This window comes from Tamandua tetradactyla, chromosome 17 (genome assembly GCF_023851605.1).
Source record: "Tamandua tetradactyla isolate mTamTet1 chromosome 17, mTamTet1.pri, whole genome shotgun sequence".
NCBI classification, from domain to species: Eukaryota; Metazoa; Chordata; class Mammalia; order Pilosa; family Myrmecophagidae; genus Tamandua; species Tamandua tetradactyla.
In genome coordinates this window covers 18,701,632-18,716,637 of record NC_135343.1, presented here as the reverse complement: position 1 = coordinate 18,716,637, position 15,006 = coordinate 18,701,632, and the positions used below count along the sequence as shown (strand labels likewise).

General features: G+C 38.4%; 1 protein-coding gene across 1 annotated transcript in view; it reads right to left on the bottom strand.

Annotated features, from left to right (window-relative positions):
- The window catches only part of SOCS5 (suppressor of cytokine signaling 5), a 111,698-nt gene extending 97,367 nt beyond the window's left edge, over nucleotides 1-14,331 (bottom strand). The window contains exon 1 of the mRNA XM_077134148.1: nucleotides 14,121-14,331. The gene's annotated coding sequence lies outside the window, so the exon portion shown is untranslated. The remainder of the gene's footprint in view (nucleotides 1-14,120) is intronic.
- Nucleotides 14,332-15,006: the final 675 nt, after the last annotated feature.

The window sequence follows — 15,006 nt, the reverse complement described above, 5'->3', positions numbered from 1 at the left end:
AGATCCAGAAAACATTAATGATAAAAGAAAAAACTGATACAACAGACTTCATCAAACTAAAAACTTTTGCTCATCAAAAGACACCATTAAGAAATATCAGAAACAAAAAGATATGTATTATGCCTTATTCATATGGATAAATATAATATACAAACTTGTGGGGGTCCACAGTAAAGGGTACTAGATTGTAAGCTCTGATAGCAGTCACAGATACTCAGAAGCTGTAACAGTTACTTATAAATTCTGAGATACTGAGCTATCTGTGTATAACCTGGTTGTTCCCTGAGACTTCAGGTACTTACGTGATGCCTGAGACTCAGAATTAGAGCACTGAAGCTAAGAAAGTCAACATTATGAGGAAGAACAAAGGAATGTCATTACTGCAGGGTGCTGAAAATAGATGGTAATTAATATTTTAAAATTTCAACTTATGTGCAAGACTAAAGCAAAAAATACTTATTTGATACAAAATTTATATTTTGACTAGTGCATCTCCTAATGTAACTTATGTTGATAGCTTGATTGAACATAAGTCCTTGGAATCTTGGGTAGGACATGAGATTTTGTTGGTTTGTCCAGAGTGATGCCCCAATGAATCCCAGAGTGATTTGATCAGTGAGTGGAAGAGTATTTGCAAAGTCCCCTTTGAGGAATGATGAGAACAGGGAAAAATTCAACTTCTGCAAGTTGAATTTTTGATATTCTCACAAGCAGTGTGGACAACCAAAGCTACAGGCTGAGCCCCCAGCCTTGGGGTTTGTTCATATGAAACTTAACCCCACAAAGGATAGGTCAAGTCTACTTAAAATTCAGGCCTAAGAGTCACCCCCAAGAGAGCCTCTTTTGTTGCTCAGATGTGGCCTCTCTCTCCAGCCAACACAACAAGCAAACTCACCACCCTCCCCTTGTCTACGTAGGACATGACTCCAGGGGTGTGGACCTTCCTGGCTACGTGGGACAGAAATCCTGGAATGAGCTGAGACTCAGCATCAAAAGATTGAGAAAACCTTCTCAACCAAAAGGCAGAAGAGTGAAATGAGACAGTGTCAATGGCTGAGAGATTCCAAACAGAGTCGAGAGGTTATCCTGGGGGTTACTCTTACCCATTAAGTAGATATCACCTTGTTATTCAAGATGTAGTGGAGAGGCTGGAGGGAACTGCCTGAAAATGTAGAGCTGTGTTCCAGTAGCCATGTTTCTTGATGATGCTTGAATAATAATATAGCTTTCACAAAGTGACTGTGTGATTGTGAAAGCCTTGTGTCTGATGCTCCTTTTATTTACCATGTCAATAGATGAGTAGAACATATGGAATAAAAATAAGGAACAGGGGGAACAAACGTTAAAATAAATTTAGTGTGAAATGCTAGTGATAAATGAAAGCGAGGGGTAAGGGGTATGGTATGTATAATCTTTTTTTTTTCTGTTATCGTTTTATTTCTTTTTCGGTTGTCTTTTTATTACTTTTCCTGAATTGATGCAGATGTTCTAAGAAATTATGAATATGCAACTATGTGAGGATATTGAGAATTATTGATTATATATATAGAACGGAATGATACGTTAATGTTTTTGTTTGTTTGTTCTTAATTTTTTAAATTAATAAATAAAAAAAAAAGTCAGCATTACCCCAAATAGCAATTGTTTAAAATTAAAGTTGAAAAAGTGATCAGACTTTGAGTAGAGATATGAAGGATGCTGATCTGAATAGGACTAAGGTAAATCAGAATACAGGGTAAAGGATGACACGGTCCATATTTCAAATTTTCAACATCTGTGTGAGATCAAACGGAGAGATGTTTATTTGGTACAAAATTTATATTTTGATTAGTGCATTATCTAATTTAACTTGTATGGTCAATTTAGTTGAACACCATAATTACACAGAATCTTGAATACGGTGTGAGATTTTGTTGGTCTGTCTAGGTTAGTGTGATATCCCAATATATCCCAGAGTAATACGGGCAGAGAATAAAGAGTATTTGCAAACTCCCCTTGGGGAACTGGGAAGAAAGGAGGAAATATTCAACTTTCCCATCTGGGGAATTCCTGATATTCTCACAACCAATAGGGACAACTGATTCAATAGGTAGAGCCTCAATCTTGGGTTTCAACACTATGAAACTTATTCCTGCAAAGGAGATGCTAAGGCTACCTATATTTGCGCCTGAGAGTCACCACCAGGGAACCTCTTTTGTTACTCAGATGTGTCCTCTCTCTCTAAGCTAATTCTGCATGTGCACCCACTGCCCTCTCCCTTATGCAGGACATGACTCCCAGGGGTGTAAATATTCCTGGCAACATGGGACATGACTTCCAGGATGAGTCGGGATCCAACATCATGAGACTTAGAAAACCTTCTTGACCAAAAGGGGGAAGAGAGAAATGAGAGGAAATAAAGTTTCAATGGCTGAGAGATTTCAAATAGAGTCAAGAAGTTATCCTGGGGGTTATTTTTATGCACTATATAGATATCCGTTTTTAATTTATGGTGTATTGAAGTGGCTAGAGGGAAGTGCCTGAAATTGCTGAAGTGTGTTCCAGTAGTCTTGATTCTTGAAGAAGCTTGTATAAGATATAGCTTTTACAATGTGACCATATGATTGTGAAAACCTCGTGTCTGACATTCCTTTTATCCAGGGTACAGACAAATGAGTAAAAAATAAGGAACAATAGGGCGGGCCGCGGTGGCTCAGCGGGCAAAGTGCTTGCCTGCTATGCCGGAGGACCTCGGTTCGATTCCCGGCCCCAGCCCATGTAACAAAAAACGGAGAAACAGAATACAATAAAACAAGAAAATGTTTAAAAATGTTTCCCTTTCTTCCTTCCTTCTATCCTTCCTTCCTTCTCTCTGTCTTTCCTTTAAAAAAAAAAAAAAAAATAAGGAACAATAAACAAATAATGGGGGCTGATAAGGGGTAAAAAAATTGGGTAGATGGAAACATTAGTGGTCAATGAGAGAGAGGGGTAAGGGGTATGGGATGTACGAAATTTTTCTTTTGCTGGGGTGATGCAAATGTTCTAAAAATGATCATGGTGATAAATAAACAACTATGTGATGATACTGTGAGCCACTGACTGTATACTATGGATGGACTGTATGAAGATTTCTCTTTTAATATTTATACTTTTATATAAATATTTTCTCTTTTAATATTAAATAATTTAAATATTTAATAAAAATATTAAAAAACATAAAACAAAAAACACTTTTAACCCTTCCAACACGAATAAATTAGAACAGCCATAGTCCAAATAACTATAAAGAATGGGATAAAAAGATCAAAGGTGATGGTGGGGCCACGGTGGCTCAGCAGGCAGAGTTCTCACCTGCCATGCTAGAGACCCAGGTTCACTTCCCGGTGCTTGCCCATGCCAAAAAAAAAAAAAAAAAAGATGATGGTAGAGTTACCTAGAAAAGATAGGGTTTAACATATGAATACGATTGCTGAATCATTAAATTGATATTTCTTTTGGTCTCCAGTATCTTAGAGCAGCTAGAAGTAAAAACCTAAAATTGTGGAATTGTAACCCCATACCAAACTCTGAAATCTGTTCTACAACTACTTGTTGTGCTGTGCTTTGAAACTTACTGCTTTTTTGTATATATGTTATTTTTCACAAAAAAGAAAAAAGTTGGTTGTCATGATAAAAAATATTTATTCCTTCTAGGCTCCTATATTCTGGAGCAATTAGAAGGAAAAATCTGAGGATGATATGGTAGCCCATGACACACTCTGGGCTCTGTCCTGTAACTACCTGTTGAAGAGTGCTCTGAAAATTACTGCTTTTTTCTTTCTTTGCTTTATATATATGTTATATTACACAATAAAAAAAAAGTTTAAAAAAAATTTTTTAAAACCACCATTAAGACAAACTGAAAGAAAATATCTGCAATACATACACCTGAAAAAGAAGCTGTATCCAATTATATACAACTCCTAAAACGCAACAATAAAAAGATAAACATTCAATTAAAAATGGGTAACCATCTTGAACAAGTGTTTCACAAAGGAAAATACTAACGAATGACCTATAAGCCCATGATAAAGCGCTCAATATGAACAGATATCAGGAAAATGTAAATTAAAACCACAATAAAATACCACTTCAACTCCAGTTGAATGGCTAAAGCAAATATTGGAGAAGACGTAGAGCAACTCTCATACATTGCTGGTGGGAGCACAAAATTGTAAAACCATCTTGGAAATTGTTCTGGCAGTTCCTCATAAAGTTAAATATTAATCTACCCTAAAACCCAGCAATTCTGTTTCTAGATATTCACCCAAGAGAAAAAAAAAAATTACCAAAAGACTTATACAAGACTGTTCATAGAAGCTTCTTTCCTAACAGCTCGAAACTAGAAATAATCCAAATGCTCACCAACAATAATAGATAAACCAGTACATTCATAGAATGGAATATTAGTCAGCAATTAAAAAGGACTAACAACATGGATGAAATGAAAAACATCAAGCTGAGCAAAGGAAGCCAGACACAAAAGAGTACATACTGCATGACTCACTAATGTATAATTTTTAAATGGACAAAATTAATCTTATTTTAGAGAAAAAAATCTGACAGTTGTAGTGGTGGTGGTGGAGACAATGAGAATTGACTGGGGAAGGGCATAAGGGATCTTCCTGGGATGAGGGAAATCTTGAGTTACAAGGATATCAAAAGTCATGGAATTGAACATTTAACATCTATACATTTCACTATATGGAAATTAAAAATTTACTTAAAAAAACAAAGACAACAGAGTGTACCTTTATACTTTCTACCCACCCTCTAGAACAGTATTTCCCAAAGTACAGTCTATGGAAGACTTACCAGAGTCACTTAGGGTCCTTATTAAAATGATTATTCCTGGGTCCTATTCCTAACCTAATTCAGAACTAGAATTCTGGGGAAGGGTGGAGAGAGAGACTAGAAATCCATATTTTTTTTTAAAAAGGTCCATGTAATTCTTACACCCAGGTTAAGTTTGGGAAATACAGCTATAAAAGTACATAAACTAAGAAATCAGTGTTATATACATCATAAGCTGTAAGAGTTATCACATTACACAAGTGCTATTTAAATCCTGTGACAATACTCCTCTGGTCAAATTCAATTTTCTCCTTATCTATTTAAAGGAGTTCTAATCCCAAATCTTAGTCTTCTATCATCTAACTACCCTAATTTATCATCAATCCCAACTCAAATACTGCATTTTAGGTAAGGAATCCTACTGCCAGATCCTCTGCTTTTCTTCCTTCAAGTTCTATTTCTTTGATATTGTTTTCCCCACTTCTTAATAGTGTTATTACTTTTCTCCACACAGCCCTGCCTTCCTACCTCTTTTAAAACCAAACCAAGAACTCATCTTTTCCAAGTGCTAAACCACCTAACGCAAATTCTTTCCGAATTCCCCTCAGTACTTGAAGATCTTGTTCCTAATACTTGTATTTATTTTCCTGAATTTGGACATCTCATCTCAATGACTCACCAACTCCATCTCTTACTTTAGAGAACAGAATCTTTGCAGGAGAAATGAAAAGATTATAGTCTTCTTTATGGTTTCTTCTCTCATGCTTTTTTAAAACTTTACCCGCTTAGAGTGCATTCTATTTGCCAGACCCTTAAGCGCTACAGGGCTGGAGATGTTGTAGGGAAAGAGAGGCAAAGAGTTGGTTGCTTAAGGCTGCTCTGGACTAGATTTTAAAGAAGGTGAAAAAAGTCTTGAGGCTTCAGTATCTCTGTTCAGACTACCTCACCAGTTTAAGGCAAACAGGGATCCCATTTGTCTAAGAATTCCCTGATTGTATTGGACAGCTCGACAGGCTGCAGATTCAGTTAGGGACGTAGGAAGGAAAACCCCAATTGGTATTCTGTTTCAAGAACATTAAAACATTTCTGGTTTTCTGACAGCAAACATTTTAATATCTTCTTTGCAGTGCTAGGTGGTAAGGGTTTGGGTGTAGACAGGCAACAGGGAAATATTTTTAAATGCCTATGCTCTTGAACTAAGCCAGTAGTGGCGATATCTTTTTGTCCTGCATGCATAACTATTAAAAAATTATGATCATTATTCACTTAATTTTATCACTTCCAACCACAAACATATGCCTTCAAAATCTGTGCCTACAAACCAAACCACTCCCGATCTAGTCCCATATTTCCAACTGATATTTTGTTCATGTCATTACTTATCTGAAAAACCTAACTACTTATATCTGAAAGCACACTCAATATCACTCCCACTCCCATCCTCTCTTGCACATATTATTTTATGGCCATTTCCTCGGTGATCCACACTAGGAACTTTAGCCTCATCCTAAACTTCGTTTACACTCACCTCGAAATGCTAAACAAGTCTGAATGACAAACTCTTAACTATCTCAGAAATCAGGGCTCCCATTTCATTCCACTACAACTTCCTTACTTCAATCCACCATGATCTCTCTCCTGAATGTAGGGCAGCCTCACACCGAATCCTTAACTGCGATCTACCAGAGCCCACAGAGAAAACCTCATTCACTCAACTCTGCTATCTCTATTATTTGCTCAATAATTATCTGGTGAATAAGTGTCTCCTATCCCTTCTCTTCCAGACTATTCTTCTCATTACGGCTATGATTAGTTTTCCAAAACACAAAATGTCTTGTGTCTTGCTTCCCCACCTCTAAAACTAAACAAAAATCCACTACGTCCCCATTCTGCCTTGGTCCTAACTGATTTTCTAACACTGTTCTGTGCTAATTTAGACAGATCCCACTTCACCCTTTTCCTTGAACATATTTCATTTTTCATTTTTAATAATATAGAATAAACAGTAATTCAGCCCCCTTATTTTATTTTTATGAACACCTTCATACTATTTCAAGCCACTACCTAAATCTGTACACAAGTCATGAGTAAAGAAACCATCAGAAAATAAAGCCAACTCTCAATTAACTTATTTTCATAGTCTTATTAATTTGGCCAGCTGTAGACTAAATGGAAAAATGAATACATGTTTTAACTACATGAAAAGCTTTTCCTTATAGCAAATTAATGTTAAAACTCTTCATTTATAGACTTATTACCTACTTTTTCATTGAAAGGCATAAAGAATTCTAATTCACTTTCCTTCACATCTGTCCTTTTCCTTTCTTCCATCTTTACCAAGTTCCTTTCCCACTTCTGCTGTTAGTCTGCTCCTACCTTCTTTTCTCCTCTTGCCACCTAGATTTTCATTGTATCTTCTCTATTCTCCCTCACAAGACATCAGTATTCCTTTATTATTCTTAAGAGCACAGCACTTAAAAATTTATAAAGGACTTTCACATACACTGACTCACTTGGTCCATTTTTCAGATTCAAAAATCAACTAACATACATTGAAAAGTTTGCATAAAGCAGATGCTGCCCTTGATACTTCTCCATATTTTATCTCATTTTGTAGGAAAATGCAGTTCAAAGAGGTTTGATGATTCATCTAATATACTGCTATTCCCTCTGCCTGGAAATCCACATCTTTCTTTACCTGCTCACATCTCAAAATACAGTTCAAACCTTCCCCTACTCTGGGAAGAACAATGTTAGACTTATTTCAATGCTATCCTAATATTTCTCATACCACTAGAAAAATTCAGGTCACTGCACTTCTATTTTGATGTCTTTTCTACCAAATAATATTATCTTTTCCTAATTAATGTTACCTTTATTAGTGACATTGTTACCTTTATTAGTGACCATTTTATAAAGGCTATGAGAAAAATATTTTAAAAGTGGCCAGAGTTGATTTGTCAATCTCAAAGGATAAAATTGTACATCAAAATATCCTTGGCTTTCCTTAAAAATCAAGAATTTAAAGAATTCCTTAATTTTTCTTAAAGTATTTAGATACCATCTCTTGCAGTAATGACATCCAAAGCAGACAATGGCAAGGAATAAAACAGCACTCCATAAACTCAAATTAAACTATTAATATTAATATATATTAAGAGATATCTCTTCATATCCTGGGAAGTGTTCAGGACTGACAGTCAAAGGACCAAGGCCTGAGTCCCAACTCCACCACATGCTGGCAGACTTGAGAAAAGTCACTTAAGCTCCCCGAGTCAAGTTTCCTCTTCTATAAAACTGAATAACATCACCTACCTTTCAGATTTTATGAGAAATTATGAGAATTTCATGAAAGAATAATTCTAGATCGCTAAGCCTGGAACATAATAAACAGTCAAAAATGTGGTAACCTCTTTTAAAAATTATTTTTACATGCGACATCATTTTTGTTTTCAGAATCCTGCCCAGAGACCCTCAACATGTTCTTGGACTTCATGGCCAGCAACAACTGCAATAATGCCTTCAAGGAAGTTACCTACCTACACATGACTTCTGGGTCCCCTTCCTGAGTCATAACTCAGGTCCTATAAATATAATTTGGAATATCCTCTTAAATGCATTATCTTGTACTCTGCCACAAAAAAACTCATCAAAGGATGTTCTTGTCAGCTTGGCTTTTAACAGCACATAGAGTCAGCAGTAAAAATGGCAATTTTCACTGACTGTCTTTTAAATAATTTCTAAAGATGACAAATAAAACTGCACCCTGCACTGATCACTTGAAAGGTAATGAGGTTAGACTGCTAGATCATTAACAGCCAAAGACTAAGTAAAAGTGCTACACTAGCTCCCTTTGGTTATAAGTCTATTTTAACCCTTAAGAAAGGCTTTCTACTTCTCTGAGTAAGTTATATTTAAAGTAAGCTTAGATTTAGAATATATTTCAGCAGTCTTTGTGACTTAAAGGTAAGGCACATCAATTTGTAGAACCTAGAATCTGCACCAGGGCTACAAGATCTGGCTTTTCACAATACCTTTCTTTATCCAACCTCCAATCTTTATACTAACTCCTCTTCTCCAGCTACTTACAGTATCTGCAGGCCTGAAGTTCAGTTCCTCTATCATTTTCATTCCATCATTCTTTCTCAATGTTTCATTTTAAGTATATCTATTATTTAAAACAGCTTTTACCCTTTTCAACTGCTTGAAACGTAGCAGATTTATACTTGATTATCATCTCTCTAATTCAAGAATCCTGCTCAGAATAGGAACACTGGACATTATTCCTGACATAATATAGTCTTCAGATAAAGAGAGTCAAATTTTAAAGACAATTCCCAAAGATGACATGCCCATTTCAAAATACATTTCAAATATACATTTTTTAAAAAAATTATCTTCATTACTGCTTTCTCTTATTAGCTTTGATAAAAGATCACTATATGACATCTTATCAAAGTAAAGGTAAATTTAATTTTGGAGTTAAATAGCATGTAAGTAAAATGTTTAAACAGACTATTAAATAACCTGTGGAACTATATTCTTGCTATACTGTATGTGGTAATAGTATCACCATGGTGTCTCTCAAATCATTCCATAGAATATTTCATCTACAAGCAGAGTAAACACAGTTTAATTTTTAGTTAAACTAATCAGATGCAAATTTACCCACTATTAACAAGAGTCAACAGTCCAGCCTAATTACCCTTCAAGATTACTTCTGCTCTAACTAAATTCAATAGCCCTTCTCCCCACTTAAAGTAGGATAGCTGGCTAACTCAGAGAATTTATTAAGTTGGGTAAGGTACATAATTCATATTTTCCGTCATTCTTCAGCATCTTCAGTAAAGCCAAGAAAATAGTTTCATGGTCTATATCTAATCAGTACATGTACCAATGATTTTCAGATATGAACATATGACATCCACAATGCCATAATTTTTTTTAAATATATAAAGAAAACTCTAGCTTAAAAAAAGGAGCAATGGCTAGTTATATTTTTATATACCATCATATTTGTGACGTCTTCTGAAACCATATTTAAAGAAATATTTTAAGTCACATAATTAGATTATGAAATAGGCCTGAGGAGAGCTGCATGTCCAGGTTCTATAAAATTCCTAGAAGCACATCACGAATCCAATAAATGCCCAAAACACTGTGATAATTTTATAATCCTTATAGTAATTAATCAAAAGAAGACTGGGAATTGGTCATGTTTCAAAAATTGAAATTTGTTATCAGTAAAAGAAAAATACGACTCTGGGAATTTGTGATGGCTCCATTTAACTCAGCTTGCTAGAATCACTTTGGACTAAAGAACTGACCTGTATATTTATCATCTAAAGTACCACCAACAGAATACCTGCCAGAGATTGAAAACAGAATAGTAAGAATCTACTACTGGCATAATAAAGATACTTTTGAGCTATACCTTGCTTCTGATTCAAATCTTTCTCCTGTAAAAAGCACTCACTTCAATGAAACTCTAAAAACAAGGGCAATTAAAAGATAGTGTGGGCTTCTCCTCTTTTGGAGAATGCCTGTACTCATCTTCCTTCGAGCTTGTACTTTTGTTATGCATTAAAGTTTTGAGCTGTACGCGCTGGAAAAAAAAGTAAAATTAAATTAAAGATAGTGTGATACATTTAAAAAATAACTGAAATTAATGTTAAAAAGAGTAAAAAAAAAAAGCTCTTGCCTGCCATATGTAATCTAGGACATACTGGTGACAGACTGGTAAGAATGTTGTGACAGGAGGTAAAGAAATTGTGAGAAGGAAAGGCCACATAGATTAACAGAAGCAATGTTAAGAAGACTATAAAGGGGAAGAAAAGCTGCTAGAAAAACAGTAGAAGAACCTAAGGCAGCAGAACCAAAGTATACCGAGAAGAACGAATCCACTATTCTTAAGTGATACATCATTAACAAGGACTCTGAGATGGCAAACTGTCACCATCAAAAACATTTACTAAACCACATATTCATGATACCACTTAGACCAAGGTTACAGAAAATTAGAGAAGTATATGTTACAAAATTACAACTGTAATTTTTAAGGTAAAATGTAACCATTTAATGAATAGTCATCAAAATAGTCACTAATAGAAGAAAAGAAGGTTCAGGATTCCCTCATGACAACATTAGCAGAAAGGATTGCAGTTAATAAGAGACCTTACAAATTCCTGATGTCTTCCCATAAGCTTAGCCAAGTAGTCTTCTAGAACTTTACTGTGTATTTTCACTTGAGTTTCTACACAATTATTACCATTTTGACTGCAGAATAATGAAACAATAAGGCTCTCCCAAATAACACCTTTATTCTAACTTGCTATACAGACCTAATTAAGAGTCCAAGATAGGTAGAGTAAGGAGGAAAAAAAATTACAAAAGTATCATTTGGAGTACTAACTGCTCCTTGGCAACTATTAGATCATCTATTTCAGGGTTTTTTGTAGCCTAGAAGTGGCTGCCTTGAGTCAAAAGCAAAGAAGCAAATGGGTACACAAGTACTTAGATACATAACAAACCACAGAAAATGTCTACTATTTAATATGCTCTTAATATTTGCTAGGTGTGTTTAACCCTTACCACTCCCCTATGACTACTACCTTAATGAGGTAAGCACTTTTTCCTCACTTTACAGATGAAGAAACCAGGTACGCAGGGGTTAAATCACTTACCCAAGATCACAATGTTAAGTGGCTGATATCCAATGCAGTCTTTCACTATTACCATGATAGAAATTTCGCTTTCATAATTGTCATGTAATTTTACTAATGCCCTTTCCAAAAAGAAAAAAAATCCATTTTAACATTTACTGAAAATAAGTTTCATATAATTTGCTTTGAAAACATGAGCCTTCTGAATTCTGAAAACAGCAATTTTAGCATACAAACTAGACCTATTCTAAGAGTTGGTCTAATATTTTAATCCAGTTAACAGTGTCTCTTAATTGAGATGGAAATATCAGCACTCCTACTAACAATGCAGCATATTGTTTTAAACATTTCAATAAAAGCTCACTCAGTTTTACATCATTTCATGTAGAAAAGCAGTCAGCTCAAACTTCCCCTATCCCTAAAGTGGAACATGATTACAAGTAATCCAAACCCATTTAAAGTTGGCACTAGAATGCATCAGAAATAAGCAATGCCAGTGTGATAAAAAAAAATAAAACTCTAGTCCCAAAATTTGCATGACCTGCACACCAACCCTGGTCTGCCACTAACTAGCAAATTAGTCCCTCAACTGCTTTGGGGCCCTCCCTGGCTTCCTCATCTGCAAAATAATCATCTCCATGTACTACTCCTCCAGCTCCAAAAGAAATGTGACTCATATACATCTTTTTTCCAAGCTTCCCATTCAAATTCTGTTTAGTTCTTACCATTACTTTCTAGTATTAAATGTGTATTTCCTTAGTTCTACAAAAGGAGAAAACAACCTCATATAAACAAAGGTGATAGGAGAAAGGCCTTCCTGACCACTGGTTTGCTGTGGATGAGTCTCAAGGTGAATAATGTAGAAGCTATTATAATGTTAAAAGGTGTTAGGTTTCAATATTTTAGGCGACTGTTTTGTGTGCCAGTACATTCTCCCTAAGGACAAACAGTAAAATTCAAGGACAATAGGGAGAAAAAATAGAATTATCCATTAGCTATTCAAGAACTAAAGAAGATGCTGACCGAAAATCTTATCATCTTTATGCAGACATGTTTTCTCTGACTATATTAAAGGGGAAAATAAGATTTACAAGTTTTCCTAAAATATGTTTAAGTATACTCCCAAAAAGCAAGTTTTCATTTCTTCAAGTGTCAAGTATTCTATGAATAAAAGAAACGAGTAAGATAATACATAAACGGTTAAGATAATATTTAAAAGACTAAAGGTCTAACTGTGCAGACTTATCTTATTCTTATGAGTGAAATGAAGAACCTCCGTGGACTGCCAGTAATCCTGGTGTGCATTTTCTATGTTCCTAACCCATCCTCCAAAGACTGTTATGCAAACGCAAGATTATTAAAATTAAATAAGCCCCTGATATTGAGATTCCAAACTGTCAGAAAATAACTTGATTTTGATATTGCTTTCTAGAGCAATACCAACTTACTAACATTCCTTCCCAATTTAAAACTTTCAAGTTAAAAAATTGTAAAATTTCCATAAAATTTGTAGTTCAATTTTGTATGACCTTGCAAAAAAAAAAAAAGAAAGAAAAACAAACAACCAACCAATTATAAGCAAGGGACATAAAGCATGTGAACTACTTACTAATCTTTAAAAATAAAAATACAAAGCACTATAGTCCAGTCTAAATATTAAATTGGGAAGAACTAAGCCACCATTGTACATGGACAGGATACAAATTTTCAAAGTGTAGTTATGATAATTTCCAGCAAAGCTAATCACTGGCAAAGCACTATCAAACACATCCTTTATATATGTATGTATTACTGATAGGGTCCATCAGGAAGCCACCTCTTGATTAGAACGCCAAAAGAAAATGTCAAAAATCATCTCGTGACTCCGATCTTCCAGCCTTTAAAAGTTGAGAACCAAATCAAGATATGTCCTTAGACAGTTTCTTAGCATCTTTCTTTAAATGTAACTCCCACTCCAGAAAGCCACTTGCTTCAGCTACTTGAATGCCCAAACCTCAGCACCCAAGAATCTTCGGAGCCCGAGTAGTTGCAAAGGGGTCTTTCCAGCACCCGCCTCCGCATCTTTTTACCTCGAGTTAAATCCCCTTAAACGCTCCAGTAGCTCCCCCCATTCATGTTCCCCAGTTCCCTCCCTCATCCCCGAGACCTCTTCTCCTCGACCTTGAGGACCCCCAGATGGGAGTCTTAAGAGTCCCAAATGACTTGCCTGGTGCCTCCTTCCCTGCAGCGCCCGCAACTGTGCCCACGGCCTCCGGTGACCGCCCCCCGACCCACCACGACCCGGCTCACAAACGCCCTCCTACCAGCCAGACGCGACCCCTTTCCCCTTAGGTGCCCCACTTTCCTCCAGCAGGAAAACTGTTCCGCAGAAATGCATCGAGCGCCTACTAAGTACGAGGTCCCACTACGCGCGGCGCGTTCTGCAGGAGGTTGGCGGCCCAGGCTCGCCGTCCCCCGCCCGCCGTCCTCGTCCGGGCCGGCCCATCCCCGCCCGAGGGCTGGCGCTGTCTCCCGGGTGTGGAGGCGCCGGCCGGAGGCGGACAGCGCCGGGCGCGGACACTGAGGGACCGAAAGGCGGCGGCTAACGGCGGCGCGGAGGCCGAGGAAGAGGTGCCCGGGCCCGGCGCACACCGCTGGGACACTCACCGGACGCGGCGCGCGGGGCGGCCTCATTCAGGGGCACCTGCGGCCAGGCAGGACCGGCCCGGACGGCGCAGTCACCGAGATGGCGAGTCCGCCCGCCTGCCCGCCGGCCCCGTCCCGGCCCCTCCGACTGCCCGAGCGAGCACAGTCCCGTTTCCTCCGGACGGAGCCCGGGGACCCCAGCTCCGCCGGATGCCCCCACCAGGCCCCCACCCCCTTCCCCGGCCGCCTCCCCCTCTTCACCCTTTTCCCCTCCCCTCCCCTCCCCTCCCCTCTACCCCCAACCCCCACCGGAATGGAAAATACCTCCCGGGGTGGGGGGGGGCGGGGGCACGTCTCTGAAGGGCAGCCTACCGTGACCAATAGCAGGAGGGACTTTGGAGGGGCGGGATTCCTGGCGGCCAATCCGGAGGCGAGTAGGTGAAGGCCGAAGGAGGGAGGCAAGGAGCGAGAGAGGGGCGGCCCGGGAGTCCGGGAGGTCCAGCCGCTTGGGTGCGCGCTGTACGCGGCTGCCATTTTGGAGTCGGGCAGCTGCGACGGCGGCCGGGTCCGGCCCGAGGGAAAGGGAGGAGCCAGTCAGGTGGGAGAAAGGCGGTCACGTGGGTTTGGGAGGCGGGGGGGAAAGCGGGCTGCGGGCCGAGGGGAGGGGTCGACAGCGACGAGTCGCGGGAGCTGAGGAGGGTCACGTGGTGGGAGAAGGGCCATCTGTGGGCTTGAGGGTGGGAGGTCAACCTGAGGTGGGAGAAAGAGAAAGCTTTGTCCATGGTTTCGAGGGAGGAAAAGTGGTGAATAAAGGGCGGGAGTGCAAGGGTAGGAAAATGTGAATGAGTCTCTTTAGCTCCCCCCAGCATGGAGCCACCCGGTTACTCAATTCCAAGATCCTCGGGAA